The sequence below is a fragment of the Leptodactylus fuscus genome, chromosome 3, assembly GCF_031893055.1.
Source record: "Leptodactylus fuscus isolate aLepFus1 chromosome 3, aLepFus1.hap2, whole genome shotgun sequence".
Taxonomy (NCBI): Eukaryota; Metazoa; Chordata; class Amphibia; order Anura; family Leptodactylidae; genus Leptodactylus; species Leptodactylus fuscus.
Window position 1 is genome coordinate 54,271,531 of NC_134267.1, and position 13,279 is coordinate 54,284,809.

Here is a 13,279-nt window from a genome sequence, read left to right on the forward strand (position 1 = left end):
CTGCAGGGGACGGAGGAGGCTGCTGAACATCTTGGGGATCTTCATCCAGAGAGGAAAGAGCTGCTAGAAAATTGTCCCGGAGCCATGCAGCACCGTGAATGGAGGCAAGCCGCCGGATAGAGTCCTGAAGAACCGCATCATCAGAGGAGCTGGCCATTTTCAGGTAAGGCAGACAGAGTTTTGTGTGAATGATCTTGCTTCAGGGCAGGCACAGGGAAGATAGGGAGAGAGAGGGGATATATATATATCCCCAGGGGGGTCATGGCCCGGTCACCACCTGGAGACCAGGCCATGAACTGTAAACAACTAATCAGGAGTTAACCCCTAACATGCTGCAGAGAAGGCTCATGCACGACTCAGGAATCCCAGTCATGACGGCCTGCGCTTATTTCATTCAGCTACGGCCCTCCCTCACTTTCTAATTTTGGTGGGGTAAGGGGGTGGGTCTTGCATTATTTCAAGTGGGATATTGCCACTGTTGGCGTCCATAAATCCATACCATTTTCCTACTAGCATTACTATTTACACCCCTGTGTTCTAACAAAGTTAGGGAGTGGCCAAACGTGTTAAGGGTCAACAGTGGGTGTAGCTCAGTTACACAGTTTCACTATGTCTAAAGGTACTTATTGGTCAATGTATGATTTTGAAAATAGACATATGTATTTGATCATTAATTCTATTATGGGGTATATTTGAGTAAAGGCACATTATAAATGGTGATATGTTATAGCGGCATCAGTCATATTTATTATTCGCATGCAGTGTACGTTGTATTATTATTTTTTGCATATTTCTGTATTTACAGATTTTCTGATACTCTGATATTACAGATTATTGTAACAATAGAGGCCTATAACATAATATTCACAGAATAAGTCATCAGTATGTAATCGGTCGGGATCCAACACCTGAACCACCCTACACAGATCAGCAGCCTCCATGTGTCAGAAGCTGCTAGTGGGTAGTCAGCACATGTAGCACTGCTGCTTTCCAGTAATAGAAGCAGAATAGCAGCTCATCCACTATGTAGAATTGGTTCTGGTAAACTACAGAGCCGTTTCTATTACTTGAATAGGAGCGGCATTGCACTTGCTGTCCATCCAATAGCATCGTTTGGCACTTGGAGGCTGCTAGAAACGATGATCTGTGGTGGTTCAGGTGTCGGCCCCCAGCAGATCACATACTGATGAACTAACCTATGGATTGGTCATCTGTTTAAAATTCAATTTGGGGGCAGATAAGAGAGAACTGCTTTTTCAGTGAAGTATAGATTAACGTACAAAAAACAACTGCTGCCTTCCTGTTCATTGCTTTCATTGCTGCCTTCTTTTCAGTAATGAAATGGAGTGAGGGAACATACAGGGGTTCTGAACAAATTCTCTTACAACAGTTGTCATCTTACAATGCTATTTAATTTTTATCCTGAAAACTAAGTGATGTAATAAATCTAACTTTCAAGTAGGTGCCGCATATCATTTTACAATGGTATTTCATTACACCTTTCTCAAAATTACTAAACTAGCCAGGAGTATGCACTAGTGGTGGGCTACAGGAGCAAATGGATTAATGGCAACAGCTTTGGTGGTATAGGGTTAGTGTAAGGGTTTCACTTTAATGTCAATTGGATTCTAAGGTAGTTACAGTGAGCCTGCTGACAAAAAATTTGACATCAAAATAGCCGCAGTGCATTGTATGGGACATTATGCTAAGTACCATTATACCTTTAGATGCCGTTTACCTGACGAAAAAAAAATACAAATATTCAAGTGAGGGTCAGGTGCAATGGGGTGCGCCATTTCCTACTAGGGCTCAGTTTTCAGGACCTTGGACAGAATAGAAGCTAAAAACATGAAAAACAAACAAAGAACTTTTTGAAAAAATTTAAAAATTTTCTCTCACTTTACCCTAGACAAAATGAGAATCCTGATGGTCCCTTTTAGATATTGCAGCTGGTATCTCATGGAGCATCTTTGGAGCAATCTTTAACAAAAAGAGGTCAGAAATCAGGCATGATAGCTTTAATAACAACAAGTCAAAAATTCAGTGGACTACATGTTGTCCTTGGACAACATGAAAATGTGAAAAATGGACATCTAACCTTTGGCTCACATCTGCATTTGGTAATCTGTTCGGGAAGTCTGCATGGGGACCCCCCAAATGGACTACCGAATGCATTTGCAAGTGGTGTGCCGTGAAAGCACACGGACCCCATAGACTATAATGAGATCTTTACACGAGTCATGCGGAGAGGAAAGTAGATTGTGAACTACTTTTCTGTCCGCATGTTCCCTGCGGAGATCTCGTGGCAAGCACACAAACCCCATTATAGTCTATGGGGATTCGTGTGCTTTCACTGCACACTGCTTGCAAATGCGTTCGGTAGTCCATTCGGGGGGTTCCCCATGCAGACTCCCCCAAATGGATTACCAACGCAGATGTGAACGAGGACTAAGCAAGACTCATACTATTTATCTTTCAGCTAGAACACATAGTACCACAATAATAAGGTTTAGCCATGTTCTCTTATCATCATCTCTCATAATCTCTTATCATGTTAGTAGAAATACATGTTGACAGAAGACCCAAAGGATCTCTATTGGATGTACCTTGCAATTTATATAATTATTTCTATGACAATTTGGTGTGCATTCTGTTAGGAAGGAAACGCTAGGCCCACTTTTCAAAGTGTGACAGACTTGTACATGACTTGTTCTTCTACATGAGGAGTTCCCTTTTAGGAATTATAATGAACAGTGAGTTTTGGCTGCCAACATATCACATTCAGTTTGACTTTGGGGCACTGATTGGTAGAGGCTGAGGTCAGGGCAGGTGGAGTTTGTTCAGAGTTTCTAGTCAGGCAGATTGGGCAGCACAAGTCCATAGGTAAGAAGATGGCCAAGATCAAACACAGGTCATCAGCAGGAACAGAGAATGGGGCAGGATATATATATATATATACAGTTAGGGCCAGAAATATTTGGACAGTGACACAATTTTCGCGAGTTGGGCTCTGCATGCCACCACATTGGTTTTGAAATGAAACCTCTACAACAGAATTCAAGTGCAGATTGTAACGTTTAATTTGAAGGGTTGAACAAAAATATCTGATAGAAAATGTAGGAATTGTACACATTTCTTTACAAACACTCCACATTTTAGGAGCTCAAAAGTAATTGGACAAATAAACATAACCCAAACAAAATATTTTTATTTTCAATATTTTGTTGCGAATCCTTTGGAGGCAATCACTGCCTTAAGTCTGGAACCCATGGACATCACCAAACGCTGGGTTTCCTCCTTCTTAATGCTTCTTAATGGTCTTGCTTGTTTGTGGGTCTTTCCGCCTTAAGTCTGGATTTGAGCAAGTGAAATGCATGCTCAATTGGGTTAAGATCTGGTGATTGACTTGGCCATTGCAGAATGTTCCACTTTTTTGCACTCATGAACTCCTGGGTAGCTTTGGCTGTATGTTTGGGGTCATTGTCCATCTGTACTATGAAGCGCCGTCCGATCAACTTGGCAGCATTTGGCTGAAAGTATATCCCGGTACACTTCAGAATTCATCCGGCTACTCTTGTCTGCTGTTATGTCATCAATAAACACAAGTGACCCAGTGCCATTGAAAGCCATGCATGCCCATGCCATCACGTTGCCTCCACCATGTTTTACAGAGGATGTGGTGTGCCTTGGATCATGTGCCGTTCCCTTTCTTCTCCAAACTTTTTTCTTCCCATCATTCTGGTACAGGTTGATCTTTGTCTCATCTGTCCATAGAATACTTTTCCAGAACTGAGCTGGCTTCTTGAGGTGTTTTTCAGCAAATTTAACTCTGGCCTGTCTATTTTTGGAATTGATGAATGGTTTGCATCTAGATGTGAACCCTTTGTATTTACTTTCATGGAGTCTTCTCTTTACTGTTGACTTAGAGACAGATACACCTACTTCACTGAGAGTGTTCTGGACTTCAGTTGATGTTGTGAACGGGTTCTTCTTGACCAAAGAAAGTATGCGGCGATCATCCACCACTGTTGTCATCCGTGGACGCCCAGGCCTTTTTGAGTTCCCAAGCTCACCAGTCAATTCCTTTTTTCTTAAAATGTACCTGACTGTTGATTTTGCTACTCCAAGCATGTCTGCTATCTCTCTGATGGATTTTTTCTTTTTTTTCAGCCTCAGGATGTTCTGCTTCACCTCAATTGAGAGTTCCTTTGACCGCATGTTGTCTGGTCACAGCAACAGCTTCCAAATGCAAAACCACACACCTGGAATCAACCCCAGACCTTTTAACTACTTCATTGATTACAGGTTTACGAGGGAGACACCTTCAGAGTTAATTGCAGCCCTTAGAGTCCATTGTCCAATTACTTTTGGACCCTTGAAAAAGAGGAGGCTATGCATTACAGAGCTATGATTCCTAAACCCTTTCTCCGATTTGGATGTGGAAACTCTCATATTGCAGCTGGGAGTGTGCACTTTCAGCCCATATTATATATATAATTGTATTTCTGAACATGTTTTAGTAAACAGCTAAAATAACAAAACTTGTGTCACTGTCCAAATATTTCTGGCCCTAACTGTATATATATATATATATATATATATATATATATATATATATATATATATGTGCAGAGGAAGGTGCCTTGAGATTGTCTAGGGGCACATCTGCTTGTGCATACATTAGCCATTTATGAGGGAATGCAGAGTCTATGGGAACCACCTACAGAGAAGGAGGAGGTGAAGGGTGGAGAACATGACAATGGGAAGGCCCAACTGGTGACTGGGGTGGAGTATGGCAACTAGTGTTACCTTAGTTTTTGGATCACTTTATATACTTAAAAACTTCCTAACTCCTTTCAACAATTCCTCCGTTTTGTATAAACCCATCTTTTAATATAATAAATAGTTTCAAACTGGGAAATAGAGATAAAGATTCTGAAGCTCAACATTTCCATATATAGAAAACCTGGAAAACCATCAGCTCACCATCAGAGCTACGCCGCGAACTGCAGTTACCACTGCATTTGTTATTTTGTCTCTAACTGATTTCTGCCACTTTCAATACTATTTAGGAATATAGGATAGGCAGTGCATAGCTCCTGATGAACCTGCCAACTCAGGGAAAACGCGTTGAGCGCATTTAATCAGCTAGTTACATCACTGTATGAGTTCAGAAACTTGTCATATAGAAAAGAAGCTGGGGCTAATATATCGGCCCGCATGCCCTACACCGAGTGTAATGACAAATGGTCTGAACCTGTTGCTGATTTTGTTATTTGGCACTGACCCGGCCATGGGGAGATTATTTATTTATATACCATAGTGGCATTGGGACGTTAGTTACTTAACTACTCATCGTATCGATAGATTATACCGCCATTGCTAAGAAGGGGACATCTAGTATATGGTGGTGTCTAACTAGTATACTATTTCTACAGTCCAATATCGGGGTATGCCAATTTGCCCCAGATGGACTTTGATGAGTAGTTAGTAGAGATGAGCGAACAGTGTTCTATCGAACACATGTTCGATCAGATATCAGGGTGTTCGCCATGTTCGAATCGAATCGAACACCGCGTGGTAAAGTGCGCCAAAATTCGATTCCCCTCCCACCTTCCCTGGTGCCTTTTTTGCACCAATAACAGCGCAGGGGAGGTGGGACAGGAACTACGACACCGGGGGCATTGAAAAAAATTGGAAAAAGTCATTGGCTGCCGAAATCAGGTGACCTCCATTTTAGACGAATAGTGGATTTCAAATCCGGGTCATATGAGAATGTGAACTTTGTGACTATGAGACAGGGATAGCTGTACAGGCAGGGATAGCTAGGGATAACCTTTATTTAGGGGGGAATGTTATTAAAAATAACTTTTTGGGGCTCTATCGGGGGTGTAATTGTGATTTTTGTGAGATAAACTTTTTCCCATAGGGGTGCATTGGCCAGTGCTGATTGGCCGAATTCCATACTTTGGCCAATCAGTGCTGGCTCTGCTGGAGGAGGCGGAGTCTAAGATCGCTCCACACCAGTCTCCATTCTGGTCCGACCTTAGACTCTGCCTCCTCCAGCAGAGCCAGCGCTGATTGGCCGAATTCCGTACTCTGGCCAATCAGTGCTGGCCAATGCATTCTATTGGCGTGATGAAGCAGTGCTGAATGTGTGTGTTTAGCTCAACTACACCGGTGGAGTAGTTGAGCTAAGCACACAGATTCAGCTCTGCTTCAATCAGCGCTGGCCAATGCATTCTATTAGCTTGATGAAGCAGAGTGTGCACAAGGGTTCAAGCGCACCCTCGGCTCTGATGTAGCAGAGCCGAGGCTGCACAAGGGTTCAAGCGCACCCTCGGCTCTGATGTAGCTAGGGTACGGAATTCGTCCAATCAGCGCTGGCTTTGCTGGAGGAGGCGGAGTCTAAGGTCGGACCAGAATGGAGACTGGTGTGGAGCGATCTTAGACTCCGCCTCCTCCAGCAGAGCCAGCGCTGATTGGTCGAGTTCCGTACTCTGTCCAATCAGCGCTGGCTAATGCATTCTATTAGCCCGATGAAGTAGAGCTGAATGTGTGTGCTTAGCACACACATTCAGCTCTACTTCATCGGGCTAATAGAATGCATTGGCCAATCAGCGCTGGCCAATGCATTCTATTAGCGTGAACTGAGTTTGCACAGGGGTTCTAGTGCACCCTCGGCTCTGCTACATCAGATTGCTACATCTGATGTAGCAGTGCCGAGTGTGCATCAGATGTGTAGTTGAGCAGAACTGGCTCAGCACTGCTAAGTCTCTGCATTCGCATAGGAATGCATTGGCCAGCCTTCGGCCAATCAGCGCTGGCTCTGCCGGAGGAGGCGGAGTCTAACCATGGAACCAATAGTGCTATATAAATAAACAACAACAATAATAATAATAATAATAATAATAATAATAATAATAATAATAATAATATACCTAGAGGAGAGGCTGTCATCTTTCTACTCTCTCTGGGAGATATCGCTGCAGATACTTACGGCATTCATTTTTTCTTGTATATGTTTGGACGTCTAAACACTATTACTCCCAATGTGGAGGTTTTTTAACAAGTACAATTAAACGTTATGTTTAATACACACAATTTTATTTTGACTGGAAGAATACCGAGTTCTATTGGATATTTGCTTTTATCACGGTTGCAGAAGCCTTAAAACCATATGGCCACTATTGAGTCCTGGTGTTAGGGGATCGAACCCTGTTTTTTCCCATTATCTTTTTTAATGGATGGCATTGGTATATCCATTAGCAAATTATCTAACACATGCTGTATCAAAATTTTATATAGCTTGTATATAAGCATAGCTATAACATTCTAATAGTGTAAATGGTTACATTCCTAGTCCTGACTTTTCCTATATACAGAATCAGTTTGATGGAATATCAGCTGGTAACTGCAAAGAAAAAAGTGAACCACATCTAAGTAGAAAAGATCAAAACATCATGGTTTCTACTGCTATTATAACACAAGATTATCTCGCTGACACTAAATCTTTCAGAACCCGAGCAGCAGTAGGCATTCTTGTGATAGGATTATAGATGTATCATCTAAAATAACTCCCCATAATGAATAAATGCCCCATTGCTATCATAAACACACACTGTAAGACTTTCAAAGTGTCAAATAATTTATGTGCTATGCTCTACTACATCTCCATAGAGCGGTCTGTTTCTGTTTAATTCCGGGATACCTAATTGCAGTGGAACACTTTAACACCGTTAAATTAAAACAAGCTCGGCTACTAGCTTGTTCTTGCCCAGGACCTGGCACGACTTCAAAAAAGTCAAAATCCCAAAGCAATCTCAGATGTTAAATTCCTACCAAATATTCAATGTAACAAAGGCCATGCAAAATATCATTATCAGACTGAACTAATGCGCAGAGGGGGAGACACGTGAAATGAGATATTTTATCTGCAAAGTGCTCTAATAGCTCGATCAGTGTCTATTTGGAATACTTGTAGCCACATGAAAGCTTCGGAGTTCAGAGCCCAGCAAGGAAGTGTTTAAGTGAACGGAGAAATCAGCGGAATTTGATGTTTGTGTATTATTTTACGCTACAGCGTTTACATTCTCATCACGTGTCCTTAAAAATGACTTCCAATGATCTCATTTCTTTCCAGCTCCGAAAATGAACTTCCCAAATCAGAGAAGGTAAAACTTGGACTCGGCACAAACTACAGAGACAACTGATAAAATGAAGCAACTCCAGTGTCTTCGCTTCATTCACAGACATATTTTGTTTAGCTGACAGTTTTTCTTTCAAGATTAATGTGCTTATGAAAACCGTGTGCGTTACTCCATGAGGCAAGCTTGAAATCCATCAACATTACCATCATAATGACACAATGCTGGGAGAGCAAACGAAATGACAAACAGAATCTAGTTTTCACAGAGACCAATGTGTGTTAAGGGAAATGGTCTGTAGCAGATCCTGGCCCCCATCCAAAAACTATTCCAGCTTGGTTTTTAACACTCAAGTTAAAAAAAAAAAAAAGACATTTAAGGGATGTAGACTTATAGGAAGAAACCTCCTCTCCGGTAACATTAATCTTCATGTGCTATGCTAGTGGTAATTTGCCTAATCTGTCATATCAGTGGTGTAATAATGCCTAGTAATATTATAGATATGAAATACAACACATTCCACCTGCACCTCTCCAACGCTGATCCCAAAGCTTGACATTGACTCTTAAGGGAGAGGGTAAATTATTTTTATTACAGGCATTGAACATGTCATTGTGTTAACATGTATTACCAAGAACTGGGCTATTAGGTTGCTGACACATATGGTTATTTAGGAACATGTTTTTTAAGATCACCTTATATGCTGAAAATAGAAAAATCCATGCAAAGGTTATAAAATTATAAATATGTGTTTTTATAATTCCATAAACTGTTCTTTCATAAGATGGACTTTAGCAGTTTAATCAAAATGACAAAAATATAAAAGAATAATAATAGAATAGAATTTATTGGGTGTTTTTAGCTGTGTGTTTTGGGTCATTATTCTGTTGCAAGACCCATGACCTGTGACTGAAACCAAGCATTCTGACACTGGGCAGCACATTTCTCTCTAGAATCCCTTGATAGTCTTGAGATTTCATTGTACCCTGCACAGATTCAAGACACCCTGTGCCAGATGCAGCAAAGCAGCCCCACAAACTAACAAAGCCTCCTTCATGTTTCACAGTAGGGACAGTGTCCTTTTCAAGATATACTTCATTTTTCCCTCTGTGAACATAGAGCTGATGTGCCTTGCCAAAAAGTTTGATTTTTGTCTCATCTGTCCATAGGACATTCTCCCTGAAGATTTGCGATTTGTCAGCATGCAGTTTGGTTATTTTTGCTTTTGTCAGATTCAAGTTGATTCTGTGACCATTGTGGATTTTTCTTTCATTAAATGAGGGGTACCAACAATTTTGTCCACGTGTGTGTGTATATATATATATATATATATATATATATATATATATATATATGTATAGAGAGATAGAGATAGAGAGGAAAGACTATGTACATATTCACAACCATTTTTATAGCTATATTGTATCTAAAATTAAAGGGGTATTCCTATGATGCTTGTTCACTAACCTGCAGGCTGTTATGCTCTCTTCACTTCCTGCTTTTCTCGGTACATAGGTGGGCGGGGTTTCACTTGCACGGGATTGGTTGTAAATGAATTACCACAGTGTGAAGCTGATGTAGCAGAGCTGGATTTGAGTCAGTTTGCATTACATACAGAGGTAACGGACTCCCTATCTCAGCCCTTATCAGCCAAATTCCATTAAACCAACTGATAATAGCTCAGAAATCCCAGAGCTCTCTGAGAAGCTCCACTACTTAAAAGACACAAACAGCTCAGAGCTGCTCCCAGCCCCTCCCTCCCCCCTGACAGCAGGCAGCTACATCACTTGACAAATGAGCAGATAATCCCAAGGGCCATAGAAACGGAGTGTAAACAATGAAGTGAATAAATTAAGGTAGTGGTTTTGATAAAGCAATGCAAAAGTCTTAAATCCACATAAACTAGCAGTATACATAGGATCCTTGTGATGGGACAACCCCTTTAAGCATCTTTGCAAATAGTCTTTGCTAGAAATATTGTATAGTTTTCTGTGTACAGCTCCTTCACAGTCTAATATGTCTCCAAGGTAACAGAAAATAAACAAATCCTATCCAGAGAGTTTCTGCAGTCATATGGTCATCTATTTATCCCCTATGTTTTTGCATTACTACAAAATCTCTGTTTATAAGAATTAGGTTACTCATGGAAAGCAATATGACTACAGAATCAGACTACTTAAAGTACATGTGCGCTTGTGTGACCAAAGCGCCATTCACTTCTATGGTTTTGTGGGAATTTTGCATAGGGTAAAAGTGTATGTAATGGCACAATTCTTTTTCACTTTAAATAAACTGAAACAATAAAACAGATTGTTTCCAAAGTGGACATACTTCATAGCCATCAGACCAGACAGGAGCAATGTGAACTACTTGATGAATGGAGTCTTAAACACAATGACGTACCGTGATGGGGCCTAGGGACTCTTGCATATTGCTTTGGTCCATCAAGAGCCCTCTGTCTGGTACAAAATGTTTCTGGTTTTACCTTCAGGTATATACTTGTATATGAAAAGATTTTGGGGGTTACCCACTCTAGAGCAAGCAACCTACAACTGTCCATGTGAGAAACACGGGCTCTCCAAATTAATGCAGCTACTTTAAGTGATTGACCTTGTGCTTTGTTTATAGTCATAGCAAATGCGAGTTGGATTGGGAAGGGCATGTCGCTTGGTAGCAAAGGAATACGCGGAATGAAAACATTTGCTCCCTAGGGCTGGGGGCCCATGGACCGGAAAAAACGTAATTTTTCCCCCGCAGGAAAAATCACAGCGTTTTACAGTACTTTCAAAGTGGATGGGATTCATGCGAATCTCGTGCCCACCTTGCAGAAAAAAATCGCAGCGTGGACATGCTGCGATTTCCAAAACCGTCGCAGTTTTGAAAATCGCAACATGTCATTTATATCTACAGAAACGCAGGTGGCTTTACCGTAGATATAATTGTAAACAGAAAGTCCGCGGAGGAAAACTTCATGAACTTTCTGTTTAAAGCTCTGCAGGAAGAACCGTGATGCGTTCACGCCCGTTGGGTCTTAGCCTAAGGGTGCATTCACATGGAGAAAAATGGAACCCATTGAAGTCAATGGGAGGCTTTTTTTTCAGTGCTGAATCTGACGCGGATTCCACACCCAATTCAGTGCCATTTTCCTGTGTCTAAATGTACCCTTAGGGTGCATTCACACTGAGTAAACGCTAGCTTATTTTGTAGAGTAAAATTACACTTGTAAATTTTGCTATCCCATTGACTTCAATGACATTTTACAGGCGTATTTTTACAGGCGTATTTTTACAAGCGTATTTTTACAGGCGTATTTTTACAGGCGTAAAAAAATATCATTGAAGTCAATGGGATAGCAAAATTTACAAGTGTAATTTTACTCTACAAAATAAGCTAGCGTTTACTCAGTGTGAATGCACCCTTAGGGTGCATTCACACGGAGTAAAATGGAGTGTAATTTGGAGCGTTTACGGAGCGTATACGGAGTGTATACGCTCCGTAAACGCTCCATTTTACTCCGTGTGAATGCACCCTTAGAGTTTCCCATAGGAATAGTGGCATCAATAACATTGGGCATGAAGACTCTTAATGCACAATTTTGTGCCGTTACACTTTTTTTTTTTTTTTTTTTTTTTTTTAATGCAGATTGTGAGCCACATATAGGGATCACAAAGTAATTTTTTTTTCTATCAGTATGTCTTTGTAGAATGGAAGGAAATACACACAAAGACGGGGAGGACATACAAACTCCTTGCAGATGTTGTTCCTGGCGGGGGATTCGAACCCAGGACTCCAGCGCTGCAAGGCTAATCACTGAGCCACAGTGTTGCCCCTTCTGTTACCTATTTTTGGTTGGTCAAGAATCCGAAGCAAAATTATTGTGGCTCCTATTTATAAAGTGAGTGTATGCGGTGGCATTCTACTAGGCTCCAAAGAATTCAGGAACTGCAATGGATATATTATGGCTTGTTCACTCTCCATGAGTGAATCGATGGACATGTGGTTGCTAGACCAGGCAGCCCCATTGCATATGTCGTATATGGTCATTTTCAGAACGCTCATCCTTTTGTTCAGATGTTTCCATATTCCTTTGCTTCAGCCTGCCTTATCCAGTTCTTATGAAGACAACATTCCCGTTGCTCTGATGTCTCAGCTGCCTTAGGGCCTGTTCACATGGCGTAAACGCGCATTTATTTTGGCAAAATACATGTGTAAAAATAAGACTCCCATTGACTTCAATGAAATTTTCTTACACGTGTAAAAAATACATGTCAAAATACACATCAAAATACTCGTCAAAATACACGTGTAAAATGTCATTAAAGTCAATGGGAGTCTTATTTTTACATGTGTATTTTTTACACGTGTATTTTGCCAAAATTTTGTGCTCTTAGCTTTTGGATAAACTTACCCAATAGATGGTCATTTTTTGGGCGGCATTTTAAAAAACAGTCCTTAGTATTATGAGCCTTTAGTATTCACCTGACACTGATAAGAGATGTAATAGGATGAATAGTGATACAAAGCAGCCCTCACAGTATTACTATGTCCTGACACTGATAAGAGATGTAATAGGATGAATAGTAATACAGAGCGGCCCTCACAGTATTACTATGTCCTGACACTGATAAGAGATGTAATAGGATGAATAGTAATACAGAGCGGCCCTCACAGTATTACTATGTCCTGACACTGATAAGAGATGTAATAGGATGAATAGTAATACAGAGCGGCCATCACAGTATTACTAGGACCTGACCCTGATAAGAGATGTAATAGGATGAATAGTAATACAGAGCGGCCATCACAGTATTACTAGGACCTGACACTGATAAGAGATGTAATAGGATGAATAGTAATACAGAGCGGCCATCACAGTATTACTAGGACCTGACACTGATAAGAGATGTAATAGGATGGATAGTAATACAGAGCGGCCATCACAGTATTAGGGTGCATTCACACTGAGTAAACGCTAGCTTATTCTGAACGTAAAACACGTTCAGAATAAGCGGCGTCTAAAGCAGCTCCATTCATTTCTATGGGAGCGGGGATATGAGCGCTCCCCATAGAAATGAATGGGCTGCTTCTTTCACTCCGTGCAGTCCCATTGAAGTGAATGGGGAGTGCCGGCG